The 15,601-nt window shown below is 41.5% G+C and overlaps 2 long non-coding RNA genes across 2 annotated transcripts in view; one reads left to right on the top strand and one right to left on the bottom strand.

The window, feature by feature from the left end:
- Positions 1–15,251, top strand: part of LOC134928067 (uncharacterized) — a 284,893-nt gene extending 269,642 nt beyond the window's left edge. Inside the window, exon 7 of the long non-coding RNA XR_010177818.1 lies at positions 15,069–15,251. This is a non-coding gene — a long non-coding RNA (uncharacterized LOC134928067). The remainder of the gene's footprint in view (positions 1–15,068) is intronic.
- Positions 1–15,601, bottom strand: part of LOC134928068 (uncharacterized) — a 177,168-nt gene that overhangs the window by 82,743 nt on the left and 78,824 nt on the right. The window lies entirely within an intron of this gene.

Here is a 15,601-nt window from a genome sequence, read left to right as displayed (position 1 = left end):
GCTAAGTGACACAAGTGGGCGGCACAAACACCTGGCCCATCTAGGAGTGGCACTGCAGTGGCAGACAGGATGGCAGTTTTAAAAACTAGACCCCAAAGAGCACATAATGCAAAGAAAAGAGGTGCAAGATGGAATTGTCCTTGGGACCTCCCACCCAGCCTTATGTTGTATAAACTGGATATGCACACTTTAACAAACCAATCATTTCAGCAACAGGGTCTACCACACGACTGGCTGAAATGATTGGTTTGTTTGGGCCCCCACCAAAAAAGGAGCAATCTCTCCTTGCATAAACTGGCTCTGCAGAGGCAGGATGTCATCCTCATCCTCAGATTCCACCACCCCCCCTACTTCAGTGTTTACATCCTCATCCTCACAGAGAAATAATATTCAAACAAACCATATCATTTAGGTGTCAGTGGACTGCTTACGCTATTTCCCAAAGTTTCTGAACTTAACAATGACTTATAATGAATGTGCTGCAGGTGACGTATAAGGGTGGATGTTCCTAGGTGGTTAACGTCCTGACTCCTACTTATTGTGGATTGACAAAGGCAACAGATGGCTTGACACCTGTTGTCCAGATTTGTAGAGAAATAAATCCACACCAAAGAGGTGGCTTTTTTGGTATTTTGCCCAGGCATGACAATGGGCTTTTTCATCCCATGGGCAACAACTGTCTCCACTGATGCATTATTCAAACAAACCACATCACCATCAGAATACTCATCATCAACTTCCTCCTCAGTGCCAGCTACACCAATATCCTCCTCATCCTGGCGTACTTCTACATTGACATCCTCAAAATCTGCGACTGGACTGGCAGTGCTCCTCCCAGCACTTGGAGAGTGCGTGCAAATGGTGGTAGGAGCCTAGACATCTCAACCGTGGACAGTGCCAGCACCCCTGTATTTTCACAACACCCCTGTATTTTTACAGCACACAGGACCAGTGTACCTTTATTTTAACAGCAGCACCCCTGTATTTTTACAGCATACAGGACTAGTGCACTTTTATTTTAACAGCAGCAGCACTGTATTTTTACAGCATACAGGACCAGTGTACTATTATTTTAACAACAGCACCCCTGTATTTTTACAGCATACAGGACCAGTGTACTCTTATTTTAACAACAGCACCCCTGATTTTTTAATACATACAGGGCCAGTGTACATTTATTTTCACTGCACCCCTGAATTTTTACAGCATACGAGGCCAGTGTACATTTATTTTCACTGCACCCCTGAATTTTTACAGCATTCACGACAGGACCAGTGTACATTTATTTTCACTGTAAACCTGAATTTTTACAGCATACAAGACAGGGCCAGTGTACGTTTATTTTCACAGCACCCCTGAATTTTTACAGCATACAAGACAGGGCCAGTGTACATTTATTTTCACTGCACCCTTGACTTTTTACAGCATACAAGACAGGGCCAATGAACATTATTTTCACTGCACTCCTGAATTTTTACAGCATACAAGACAGTGCCCCTGCCCCCTGTACAACACAGTGACAGCCAGGACAGCAACAGTCATGTACAGCTGCAGCACCCCTAACAGCACACAAAACACCAGTGACAGCCAGGACAGCACCCCTAACACAGGAACACCACAGTGACAGGAACAGCACCCCTACAGAGCCCACACTGACCCCACCCAATGCCACAACCCACAGAGAGAGATAGAGGTCTGTCTCCCTCACTCTCCAAGTCCAAAATGAAAACGGTGGTGACGCGAGGCTGTTTATATGGAATCCAAAACCTTCGAGTATTCGACAGCTGGATGATGACATTTTGCCTCGCAATGGTTTCCGAGTCTGGTGGGAAGTCCCGAGCCTAACTCGGATTCTGGCTTGGAACGTGAAGTTCGGGGGCGTTCTGTTCTCTGAGAACCGAACCCACTTATCACTAACATAAATATTTGGAGTCACTGTTTCTCAGGGTACAATGTGACTGCATTGAGAGGAACACAAATATAGAGGACTAGGGCTCAGGGAGCAATGCGTCCGCTATGGGGGTGTGGGGGACCAAGAGGTTTGGAGAGCGGGGTATCAGGTTGCAATATAATGGCTATGTGAGGTATGAGGGACAGAGATTTGAAGAGAGCGTTTCCCAGGGACCAATGTAAATGTAGTGGGAGGAAACAAAGATATTGAGAAAGGGGGCTCAGGGGGCCAAGTGACTGCTATGGTGAGATGGCGGACAGAAAAATTTGGAGAAGGGCTGCTCAGTGGGCAGTGTGACTGCTATGATGGTATGGGGATAGAAAGATTGGGAGAGAGCGGTATTCAGGGGACAATGTGACTGCTAAGGGGAATGGGGTGCAGAGAAATATGGAGAGAGAGAAGGGCTTAGGGGGCAATGAGTGGTGAATGATACGGTTATAAAGTGAAACTAAAATCAATAATGAAAAAGCAGGTAATATACTTAGGGTTGTTTATTCTAAGATGCTGAGATACTTTCTTTCCCAACAGGTATAAATTCGGTTTAAAAGTCAATCAGTGATTGAGGCACGCTCCTGGTTTGAGCTTAAATTCTGAAGTGCAAGGTTCAATTGAAAGAACAAATGCTGTAATCTTTGTAAAGTCGAAAAAAAGAAAAAGAAAAAAAGAAAAAGAAAAATGCCACAAAAAAATAATAATGATATGTACTAAAGTCCAAACGGTTTACAAGTCTATACAGACTGCGGCGTCCCGCTAATCTGTGCTCTGAAGTGAAGGATTCTCTTGTGAAGTGATGAACAGTTGACAGTGGTAGTGTATGCTTTGGTTAGAGTGGAGAATAAGGACCCTGGACTGGCGCTATTCCTCCTGCAGCACGTCCCACAGTAGAGCGCCCGAATCAGGCCCGCTCTGTGGGGCCGCTGACCTGGGGTGTGCGCCTGTCACAGAGGCGAAGTGGACACGGCCGGAGCTCTCCGAGCGGCTGGCCGCACCTCTCCTCCTCCTACAGGGACTTACCTTCTCCCTTCCCCTCCGCCTTCCACTCTCCGCTGTCTCGGGCTTCTTCCGTCGCCTGGCAACCGGTTGCTTCCAGAACTCCGGATCACGTGACCGGATGGTTTGCGGAAAGGATTAGCAGTACTGTCCTTCTTTGTAGTGAATATTCGTCCTCAGTCCAATGTAGTATAGATGGGTAGCTCCAACGCGTTTCGACCTGTTAGGGTCTTCCTCTGGGAGTCATTTGTGTGTTTAGGTTGCAGGAATTTAAGGTATCCTGATAGGGTGGGATCAATTCCCATTGGTCCTCTGATCTGGCTTTGTGATTGGCTCACAGCTTGTCAATCGAAGTTTATGGGAGGATGTGACATCATCACAGTGCTTTAGAGTGTGCCCAGTATTAAAAAAAGGAAAATAATGGAAAAATATATCCGTAGTGAAAAGGATATATATAAAGTTACAATATAGCAGTTATATGAATCAATCTTGCAGAATGGTGTTAATACTCAAAATAATGAACCTTGGGATATTTTGAGGCTATGTTCAAACGCATGAGAATAATGATTAACCCTTTACAGCATTAACCAATGCCTGTCACTACTTTGATGTAAGATATCATAGAATAGTGAATGTAGCTGCTGTTGAATTGACTTGAAATGGGATATGTCTTCATTTGCATATGACAGACCTAATTTCGTTGTCAATGTTGAGCCCTTTGGGGGCCAGTGTCCCTAAGTTAATCATCATGCACAGTTCTTCCTTATTGATTCTGGAGATGTAATCACCTCCTCTCCAGTTCTTTTTGACCTCTTTTACACCAGTGAACTTAAGTAGAGCAGGGTTTAAGTTGTGAAACTCTTTGAAATGTTGGGATAATGGGTGGTCTTCTGTGCCATTCCTAATGTTGCGTACGTGTTCCCCAATTCTGACTTTCAGTGGTCGTATTGTTCTTCCTACGTATTGTTTAACACATGGGCATTGGAGGATGTATATAATGCCCATGTGTTAAACACACGTAGGAAGAACAATACGAAGACCACCCATTATCCCAACATTTCAAAGAGTTGTTGTTTGTAAAATAAATATATTTTAAACTATTTATCACGACTGTACAGCGCCTCCTGTTAAAACTTTTTGTTTAAAAAAATAAAAATAAAATTGTTTTTGTGTTCATTAATTAGGGTCTATGCTATAGCCCTTTTTCCAGGAGGCTGCAGCCCAGTTTTAGCTATACGTTTGTCAGTGGTAATTTGATCAGGCGCCAAGTATATTGTGTTTTTGTTTATGATCCCAGCTGCCTGCCCAGCACCAACAGATAACAAGCTGCCGCCTACACACCATTGAGAGGACACGCTGTAAGTGTAGTGATGTAGTTCAGCATGTAGGGGACGTAGTATATTGTTACAGTGCAGTGGATATGGGAATGTAGTGCAGTGATATAGTGCAATGCATGGGAACACACAGGGGGGCATGTAGTGGAACATGCTGCTGGGGGGGCACGTGATGCTTAGGGCATTTGGGGCACATAGGGTAATATTGTCCAATAGTATCCCCTTTTTTTTCTTTCAATAATATGTTTATTATTTTAGTCTGAGAGTGTTTGTTTGTTTGTTTGTTTGCATGTTGTTGTCTATTATTTCTTTTTTTTCATGGGTGAGCGCAGAAATTTACCACCTTGCCCCGGGTGACGAAAATCGTAGCTGGTGTTGGCGGCACTCATAGGAATTTTTTTCAAGTAAGAAGATACTGAGACAGTATTGCAGTAAACGTTTCAATTTATTTGATAAATTTTCGGCATGACAATAGTTAAAAATAAGTGCTCACCTTATAAAGCTTCACCACTTGTGTAGTACGTGCCAACGCGTCCCGTGCTGGTCTTGTCCGATGTCAGTAGAGTGCGCCCGTCCCAGGCCTCCTGACGTCAGGTTGCCAGGTTATGGGAAGCGTTGCGGCCAGTGTAATCAATCCCATCACCATCTGACACTGCAGTAAAACGTAGTAACAATGAAAGATGCTTTGCAAATATGTAAACAGTGCACAAGCCAATACTGTAGTATATATGATACACTCATTAAATATAAGGATATATGGCACATAGACACATAATATACATCTATGAACTTCGACCACAACAGTATAGCAGAAACTAAATAAAACAGTTAAAGCTAAGTTGGTCATTGAGTCCAAAAGGTTTGACCGTATTGAGCTCGTATATCCAACGTGTTTCACGCTGTAACAATACTTTTGCTCGATCTCCTCCCCTAGGACTCTCCGGGATATAGTCAATCATTTTGTAGCGAAGGGTCGAGAGGTTATGTTTGCATTCCTTAAAATGTTTGGCGACAGGCTGGTCGATTTGCTTTCCTTCTAATGCCGGGTGAATTGCACTTCTGTGCTGCACGATACTTTCACGCAAAGTGCAAATTGTCTTTCCTACATAAATCAAACCGCAAGGGCAGCATATAAAGTAAATAATATAGCGACTGGTGCAGGTCAGAATATGGCGGATCTTAAACTTATTTCCTGTTCTCGGGTGTGTAAATGTGTCCCTCGTTTCTGAAAAGCTACAAGTAGTGCATCCAAGGCAGCGGTAGTTACCAGGTTTCTTGGATAAAAAGTGTTGTGATTTGCTGTTATTTACTGCAGTCAAGTTGTTGATGTCCGTGTGTACCACCCATTCTCAAATATATAGGAAAGACAATTTGCACTTTGCGTGAACGCATGGCGCAGCACATAAGCACATAATTAAAATCCTCGGTAAACACAAAACAGATATATATAGTATTCTAGTCCAAGTCCTATATATATCTGTTGGGTGTAGTATGGTATGCCGGCGGTCGGGCTCCCGGCGACCAGCATACCGGCACTGGGAGGCCGACCGCCGGCATACCGACAGTGTGGCAAGTGCAAATGAACCCCTTGCGGACTCGGTGGCGCGCGCCGCGCACCACGCTATTTTATTCTCCCTCCAGGGGGGTCGTGGACCTCAACGAGGGAGAATAAGTGTCGGTATGCCGGCTGTCGGGATTCCGGCACCGGCATACTGAAGACCACCCATATCTGTTTTGTGTTTACTGAGGATTTTAATATATATGTAATGATTTTATCTGAATTGTATGTTTTGTATGATATGCACTTTGTAAAGGCCACTATGGAGGACAGAGCCAGCCAGTATACACTAATCGCGCAGCCGCAACAACACCCCGATAGTACATTTATAAACTGTTAAAGTGAGTGGAACGCACTGTGACACGCATATAATAGTAAGTAAAATGGTGCCTGATGGCGCATGGTACACTGGGTATTGTAGTTTAGCGGTGACAGGAAGTGAACTACAGGTTGACGAGCGCGGTCATGCGGTACCGAGGGGAGTTAAAAGACTCTGGGAGTTTGTAGTGAGACAGCACAGACATGCGCAGTGGTGTGGAATGCACGCCAGTGGTCAGGTTGAACAGGTATGTGATGGCAGCGCGGGCAGTGTAGGAGGGCTGTATCCTGAAATGGTGGCTTTAAGTTGTTCATTGAGATGTATACTTTGTGTCTTTTTGGGAATAGGTATCTTGTCTTGAACGGCGCGGATGGCAGCCGAAGTCGACCGACACACACACCGCTTGGTGTATAAAACTAAAGGCACCATAACTATGGACTGTGATAGATACTTTTTGTAAAACAGCAACAGATATCACGTTACCTGGGTGGATACTAAGGACTTTGTTCCGGATGAGTATAAGCTTTGCTTTGCGAGGCATATCAATCATATTGTTGCCAACTTGCCATACGATGTGTAAAAGCCATGCAATGTTTAGTGTAACTTATATGTGAAAAGAATCAGTATTGCTGAGATAATATTGCAATTTATGTGAGTCAATGAATAATCCCTCTGCAATGAAGGAGAGGTGATGTGATTAAAGAGTTCCAAGAATATTATATGGAGAGTGCGGCTTGTGTTTGGTCTTATCTATCCCTGTATTTAGCAAGGGATTAAGGATACACCCCACAAGATGTGTTTAAAATAGGAGTGTGCTAACGTGTTTTCTCTCTCTCTCTCTATATATATATATGTGTGTGTTTCTGTGAGGTTGTGCCGGTTCCTGTGAAAAAGGAATAGTGCGGTTCAGGATTGGAGATCTCTAAAGAACCCCATTTTTGGTGATATTGATTGGAGCAGAGGTGGACTATAGGGTTCCACTCTCCTTGAGGAAATTAGGGAAAATTACAACATCTGACTTCAACTTAATTGTAAATTTTTGTTTTGATGAAGCCTATTTAGACACCATATCATCTGAAAAGAACATGTGATTGAATGTAACATTAAGAATTTAAACCTGTCCTAACCAGTGGTAAATCATTTTTTCACAAAAACGGATTGTAAACCCTTGATGAAGTCCTAACGGACGAAACGCGTTGGGTTTCGCATTATTGGGTTAATAAAGCCACCACCACAAGCATCTGGTTGGATACACGTCCTTTTCAAGTTCCGATTGTGATCACCTGACTGTAAATTCCTCATATCAACTAAAAATGTCTATGTATAAGATTGTGAAATTGTTTTATTGAATTTTTAGATAATTGTACCAATGACGAATTTTTAGGTTACAAATACCTTTTATTTGTGTATGAATAAAAACTTTTAAATATTGTTAATTTAAAGGCTGATTGGCTCCCATGAGAACTTTTTTACTCCATATCTATCTTTGATACCTTATCTGACAGAGGGTATTTCTTATTGGTTTGAGACTAGTGGTATAGCGCAAAAAAGGGTTACCTCTTGTTTTGTGATAGATAGATATATATATATATATATATATATATATATATATAAAATCAAACATGCCTTTATTGATGCACTAACATCGGATGCTATACACTGGTGATCATTGGATCACAATTTTATTATACTGTTTATTTTATTTTTTATTCTAAATGGCCAGATATGTGTTGTTTGTAAAATAAATATATTTTAAACTATTTATCACGACTGGACAGTGCATCCTGTTAAAACTTTTTGTTTTAAAAAAAAAAATTTGTTTTTGTGTTCATTAATTAGAGCCGGGATCATAGCCTGCTTAAAAACACAGCACCAACAGCTCACTTCTATAGCTTGCACAGTTCACTGCACGCTAGTTGCAGTACTGCATGGCAATGAAGAGAGTTTAAGACACTAGCCAGCATAGGAGAGATCCCAGGTACTGGAGCTCACCCGCACAGCATCGGAGACAGCTGTGGACAGACAGGTGTGTTAGAGACACTGCCCCAGGAGACATCTGCTGTCTCACTGGAGCAGCACAGACCTGCTGGTAAAAAATAAAACCCTGTTCCTCTGTAACTCCTCGGCGCCCCCTCAAATCCTGCACCCGGGGCGCATGCCCCCTCCCCCCTAGTTACGGCCCAGATAGATAGATAGATAGATAGATAGATAGATAGATAGATAGATAGATAGATAGGTTTAATGCATCTTTGCGATTAAAGGTAATGCACAGCCCATTTGAAGGTTAGAGTTCTGCCTGATATGGCCCCTGAACTGTGACATGTTCCCTATCAGTGTTGTACAGCAACAGTAAAACCTTGCAGAGTCTATTCCGGCTCCTTTCCAAGCTAAGAATACTTTATGACAGCAGCTTCCACTAAAATATACATGACTGTACTGACAGGTAAAATTTATGGTTAAATGGTTGAGAGGGAACTTAATCTGGATAATTAATCTGTTTAAAACAAATGTTTATTATAGCAGCAACATTTGTTCCTTAGTTTAGCATACCAGCTGATTCACAGCTGCTACGTGAAACTACAGAGATGAAGACCACTAGTGTGCGATAGGTACAGTAGGAATGGATATAGGAGAGTGACAACAAAGGATATGGGAAAAAGAATGAGTTTGGTGCTCATTTAGAAGAGGAACAATCAACTGTTTTCAATCTATAAGATTAGCATGCACACCTAAAAATATGTATGCATTTGTCTGTATATAATGCACATTTTGCACAACATAGAGGCATATAAACAGGTGTAGTAATGATTGGCTGACAGCATCTGGTACCTTCCCACAGATACTATATAAATCCTTATTGTAGTTGCTATATTACATGAAGTCGTGGCCATCTGTAGGAATAATTTAACTGATACTTGCATTCAGACCACAGTAGTTTAGAAGATTCTCATTTACTTTTTAAAGGAAAAGACAACAGATATTTGTATTTTATTTAATTTCGTTTTTATCTTATTATCGTATTTGTGTCTGTAATTATATTTTCATGTTAAAAATGACTTTCTAATATATACACCTCTTTCTGACTAGCAAAAATATTCCAGGTTACATGTGAACGCACAGCAACCTGGGATTTTGCTTAGTCTGAAAGGGTCCTATTAAAAAACCTGGGTCAAGCGACCATGTATTTCTACACGGGTAGCGATCAGGATTGAACATGGGTTAACACGAATCGTGATGCAGTGTGAATGGGTAATCTTGGTCGATACGACCCAGGACCCGTTTACAGCATAGGAAGGGCTGGCCATGGGAGATAATCGCTAGTCTGAAAGGGGTCTCTGCGGGGTCGCACCCAGGTTGGATCCATGTACAAAATCCCAGGTGCGACCCAGGTTTTGTAATCTGAAAGGGGTATAAGTAATAAGATTAACACTCACGAGTTGGGTATGGGAGACCAGCAGCTAGAATGTCAGCATTCCGACATTTAGCATCCCGACAACACGACCATAAGTATACTAACCCTAGCCCTCCCTTCACACAGCCTAGCCCCCCTTCCCACAACCTAACCCCCTTCCCACAGCATAACCCCCTTCCCCTAATGCCTAACCCTAACCCCCCCATCCCGCACCCCACAGCCTAAATATATCTCGCCCAATTTACTGTACTTACATTCAGGATGTCAGCTGTTGGGTATCCGGTGTCGGATTCTGACAGGTTTCGGGATTCCGGAAAACTGCTGGTATTCTGACCGCCAGCATTTTAAACATTGGGATGCTAACTACATCGCTTCTATAACAATGACGCTGCTTTACAATGTTATATTGCATACATACTTTACTGGGGCATCTCTAGAGAGGAGGGGACTCATGTGCAGACTCCGTGTGTGGGCCCCCTCCTCTCCCGTAGCCATCGCGCCGCTGCTAGCGCTTTGAGCGCAGTAGACTCTGGCACAGTGCCAGAGTCTACATCGCATGCGCAGGACTCTGAAAAATGGCCGCCGGGAGCATCTCTCAAGCAATTGGTGAGGGAGCCCACTTGCGAAGACTCAATGTTAGATTTAATTCTTACAAATGGTGACAGGATATCAGACATATATGTGGGTGAGCACCTGGGATCCAGTGATCATCAAGCAGTATGGTTTAGTATAAAGACAGGTCCAACTCCTGTCACACACAAACAAAGGTGTTGGATTTTAGAAATGCTGACTTTGCAAAAATGGGGAGATGTTTAAGTGAGTTATTGGCGGACTGGAGGAACTTGGAAGGAGTGCAGGAGAGGTGGGAAAAACTGAAAAGTGCAATACTAAGGGCAACAGACCTTTGTATCAATAGGGTTAGGAAAAGCAACAGGAAAAGGAATTCAATGTGGTTCACAAAAGAAGTATCAACTAGTGTGAAAGCAAAAAAGATGGCTTTTAGAAAATACAAACAGACTCAAAATAATAACGACAATGAGGTGTATCTTGATAGATGGAAGGATGATAAGAAAGTGATTAGACGTGCAAAGGCAGCAGCTGAGGAGAAAATGGCCCAGTCAGTAGATAAAGGGTGCACTTTTTTTAAGTATATAAGTGAAAGGAGAAAATCAAATGGAGGAATAATAAGACTTAAGACAGAGAGTAAGCATTTAGTGGAGGGAGACAAGGCAATAACAGATCACCTAAATAATTATTTTTGCTCATTATTTTCTACAGAAGGAGAAGCAAAGGGGCCACGGTTAAGTTGCAAGGACAGTCATAAAAAATAAGGTAGATGAAATTACATTTACAGAGGAGAAGGTCCTAACAGAACTTTCAAAACTAAAAGTGGATAAATCAATGGGGCCAGATGGGATACACCCAAGGATACTGAAAGAGCTAAAAGATATGCTGGTGACACCTTTAACAGAATTATTTAACCAGTCACTAAATACAGGTGCCATTCCAGAGGACTTGAAAAGAGCAAATGTAGTTCCACTGTACAAAAGTGGAAGCAAGGAAGAAGCAAGTTACCACAGACCAGTAAGCCTTACATCTGTAGAAGGGAAAGTAATGGAAAAACTATTAAAATAAAGAGTTGTGGAATATCTTAAATCAAACAACTTACAGGATCCAAAACAGCATGGATTTACCAATAGATTATGCCAAATAGATCATGCCAAACAAATCTTATTGACTTTTTTGACTCTGTGACAAAAATAATAGATCAAGGGGAAGCTGTAGATTTAGCATATCTAAACTTTAGTAAGGCATTTGACACTGTCCCACATCACAGACTGCTATATAAACTTGAAAGCATAGGGGTGGATTATAAAACAGTTAAATGGATAAGAACCTGGTTGCAGGATAGGAAACAGACAGTTGTAGTAAATGAAGTGCAAGCTATGGAGGGAAATGTTACTAGTGGAGTACCCCAGGGATCCGTACTTGGACCATTTCTCTTTAATATTTTTTTGGTGACATTGAAAATGGTATTGAAGGGAAAGTATGCCTTTGCAGATGATACAAAGATATTCATCAGGGTAGACACACTGGGAGTGGTAAAATAAATGATTGATTACCTAGGCAGGCTTGAAAAATGGTCAAGAACATGGCAACTACAGTTTAATGCTAAAAAATGCAAAATCATGCACTTGGGTATCATAAACCCAAAGGCTAACTATAGTATCAAGTGTACTATAATGGAAACTACTGAGGAGGAAAGGGATTTAGGAGTCACTATTTCAAGTGACTTAAATGCAGGAAAGCAATGCAACAAAGCAATGAGAAAGGCAAGTCAGATTCTTGGTTGCATAGGGAGAGGAATCAGTAGCAGGAAAAAATAAGTAATAATGCCACTGTATAGGTCATTGGTATGGCCCCATCTGGAATACTGTGTCCATTTCTGGAGATCATATCTCCAGAAGGATATAAATACATTAGAGAGTGTACAAAGAAGGGCAACTAAAATTGTGCATGGCCTACATCACAAAACTTACCCGGATAGGCTAAAAAATCTTAACATGTATAGTTTGGAGGAGAGAAAGGAAGGGGGGACATGACAGAAACTTTCAAATATACCAAGGGTCTTAACAAAGTTCAGGAGGGAAACATTCTTCAAAGGAAGAGAAGTATTAGAACTCGAGGACATACACTGAAACTGGAGGGAGGCAGGTTCAGGGGAAATTTAAGGAAAAATTACTTCACAGAAAGGGTAGTGGATAAGTGGAATAGCCTCCCATCAGAGGTGGTAGAGGCTAAGACTGTAGAGCAATTTAAACATGCTTGGGATAGGCATATGAATATCCTTACAAAGAATTAAGGCTCAAAAAGGGTTTAGATTACCTAAAGGATAAAAAAAAGGGGCAGACTAGATGGGCCAAGTGGTTCTTATCTGCTGTCAAATTTTATGTTTCAATGTTTCTATGTAACAAGCCCATTCATTATTAGGGCCATCTAATATTCAGCAAACTCCGAAAAACTAAAGTTTTGGAGTGTGCCAGCGAGTACAAATGCCATCTTCAGATGGTGATTGTTCCTGAACCCCCACTCCTTGCTATGGGAAGGAGGGCCAGGGTTGCGAAGAGAGTTCTCTCTGCTGCTGCCTTATCACTGTTTACCCAGTGGACCATGTATCTGCTCTACATAACTGCTCCACAGAAGCTCCATACCATGCGAATGGTATGAGTTGAGATCCTAGCTGAGAAAGGTCATTAGCCCTCTCCTATGCCTGCTGAAATGTGACCCAAATCTATCTGCTAGGATGCTGGTCAACCTATTTTCTTAGTTTCATTAAGAATAAGCAAACTATAAGGTTTTCTTATACTTGATTTCTCCAGATTAGTTCTTAACACTCTTACAATGTCTGACAGAGACAACTGACCCTGATCCATTGTTTTGCTTAATTTAGCAAAACCTGGTATTACAATATATTGAATATGTTGAAATGAAGACACTACTTTATGTTGACAATAAGGTACAGTAACATACGTAAACTGCCCTATCTTCGTGAATTACCACAAATGGAGGTCTATAACATAAAGCGCCTAATTCTGACACTATCCTAGCTGACAAAATAGCTACAAGAAAATATGTTTTCCAAGTTACCCACTTCAGGGCCAACTTCTGCAAAAGGTTAAAAAAGGTGGAAAGTGAAGCACTGACAGTACAAGATTTAGAACCCAAGGCTCTATGGGATGTCTATATGATGACTGTATCTGTAACATGCACTGTAAAAAAGTCTAACTGCTGGGATCAGAGACAATCTCTTTTAAAAATAGATTAAAAGGCTGATCCCTGTGCATTAAAGGAACGGAAGACCCAACTCAAGGCCTGAGTAACTAATATTAGTAACGCCATTCTGGTGTTACTAATATTACTGGAATCTTTTCCTTTTTTTAACTTTCTAAGAACTAGAGGAAGCATGGAAATTCAAATGACTGCAACAAAACTTGGCCACCTTGTTGTTGAATCAAGAAGCCATTAGGTTTATCTCTGGTTGATCCAACTTCTTTACCAGACTGCTGAAGACTTTTGGATGTAGAGGTCATTCCTTTGGAAGAATGGACTGGCAGGATAGGATCTGAAAAGATTATCTCATCACTACAGAGCTCCTTATACCCCCTGATGATTTATGTATGCTACTGCTGTATCGTTGTCTGATTGGATTCTTGTAAGCCTCGCTGAATAATATATTGTGCTCTTTGATGGGTTTAGAGTTCTTAGTATTAGAACATTGCTTGGAATCCTTGTTTCCTTTCTGGAACAAAGTCTCTAAAAAGGATGGATCAGTATAACTCTCCCACCCCATCTCTAGAGACTGGCATGGGTCATGATAACTAACCAATGATGGATGAGGAAATGCCTGCCTTTGTTCAAATTTTTTGAGCATATCTACCATATGAGGGACTGTCTTGGATAATCAACTGAGACAATAGCTGATAGTTTTAATGTAACCAAGCTTTTAGAATGTTTAATTGGAACATGCTGGAATGCATTCCTGCATACTGGACTCCTTCAAACAAGGACACCATTATTCGTAGTAACTCCATGCAACTAAGAACTGAAAGACTTCTGTCCTTAAAAAGTTTTTGAACTAAATGTTTAATGTCTCTGATCTTTTCTTTTGGCGAGAAGACCCTTGGTATTTGGATATTGAACACAAGGCCTAAAAATGTCATGCACTGATTAGGAATTATCTTGGACTTTTGTTAATTGATAACCCAGCCATGGGACTGTAGGTAGTCCACTCCCTTTTGCAGATATGCCTGATGAGCATCCTTTAACGCTACTTTGAAAATCATATCATCTAAATAGTGAACAGCCTTTATTCCCATAGCTCTTAGGTAACCTGCCATGTATTTTGTAAAAATTCTAGGAACTGTGGCTAATCCAAAAGGAAATACCTGAATTGAAAAGTCTTCCTTCTACTGCAAATCCTAAAAGACATTGGGGGAAATTCTTCACAATTCAAATGTTGTTTTGGCGCACATGCACATCATGCATGTCGCACCCAAACAGATCAGGTTTAGCCACATAAAATGGCTAAACTCATCTAAAGTACTGCTTTGGGCGTCCAAACTAATGCTCAAAGTGCGAAGTTTGCACACATTTTTTCTTGCACCTCAGGAGGCTGTAAGAAAAAATGTTAGCTACGTGGCTGCTGGATGTCCAAATGGCAGAACAATTTAATTGTTGCTGTTGGGCACCAACTAGTGGTGGCCATGATTAAAATAACTGAATTAGCCCCAATGTTGGCCTTCCCAAATGGGCAAGTGAATGTAGGCAACCGTGATGACTATTCATGCCAAAAGTTAGTTTACCTCCATTCTGTTTATGTATGTTCTTACAGATTTTATCCTGACTCTATCTACCTGCAGCTTTGAATTTTAACAATTTAATTTTAAAATGGGTATGTAACATCAATCTGGTTTATAAAATCTGATTTTTCTTTGACTTTTCAGGTACTGGGACAACAATGGATGTTGTAATGGTTAGCATTACTGCCTGCCAGCATTGAGGTCATGGGTTTGATTCCCACCATAGCCCTAACTGTGTGGAGTTTGTATATTTACACTGACACTAAACAAAGTGCATGCAACCTGCGCAGTGTACCCCTGATGGCTGCCTTGGATGGTTCCTCCATGGGTGAGATATTCTTTATGCAAATCTATTCATACTAATAAACAGTTGACAACTTTCCCATATGTGCCTTTGGGACTTGTATTGCTTCTCACCCACAAAATAACCATTGTTGTGCATCCAACATGGCTGCCTCTCCTGGTACATTTGTGATTGGGATGAAAAATTGTTGGAGCAGATGGTTAAGTTGGGAAATGCCCCATAGCATTAGGATTCTGCAACTAACCATTTTGTGCACTTTTTCCTGGGCAAGACCTATTTCACCCAGGGTAATCCTACGTAGTTTGGACAACATGAATACCTCACCTGAACCTTTCATGGGTGGAATATATAAACCGTAGAAGTTATTACCCAA

This window comes from Pseudophryne corroboree, chromosome 5, assembly GCF_028390025.1.
Source record: "Pseudophryne corroboree isolate aPseCor3 chromosome 5, aPseCor3.hap2, whole genome shotgun sequence".
In the NCBI taxonomy this organism is placed as follows: domain Eukaryota; kingdom Metazoa; phylum Chordata; class Amphibia; order Anura; family Myobatrachidae; genus Pseudophryne; species Pseudophryne corroboree.
The sequence above is the reverse complement of the archived record's forward strand: the minus strand, read 5'-3'. Positions and strand labels throughout refer to the sequence as shown.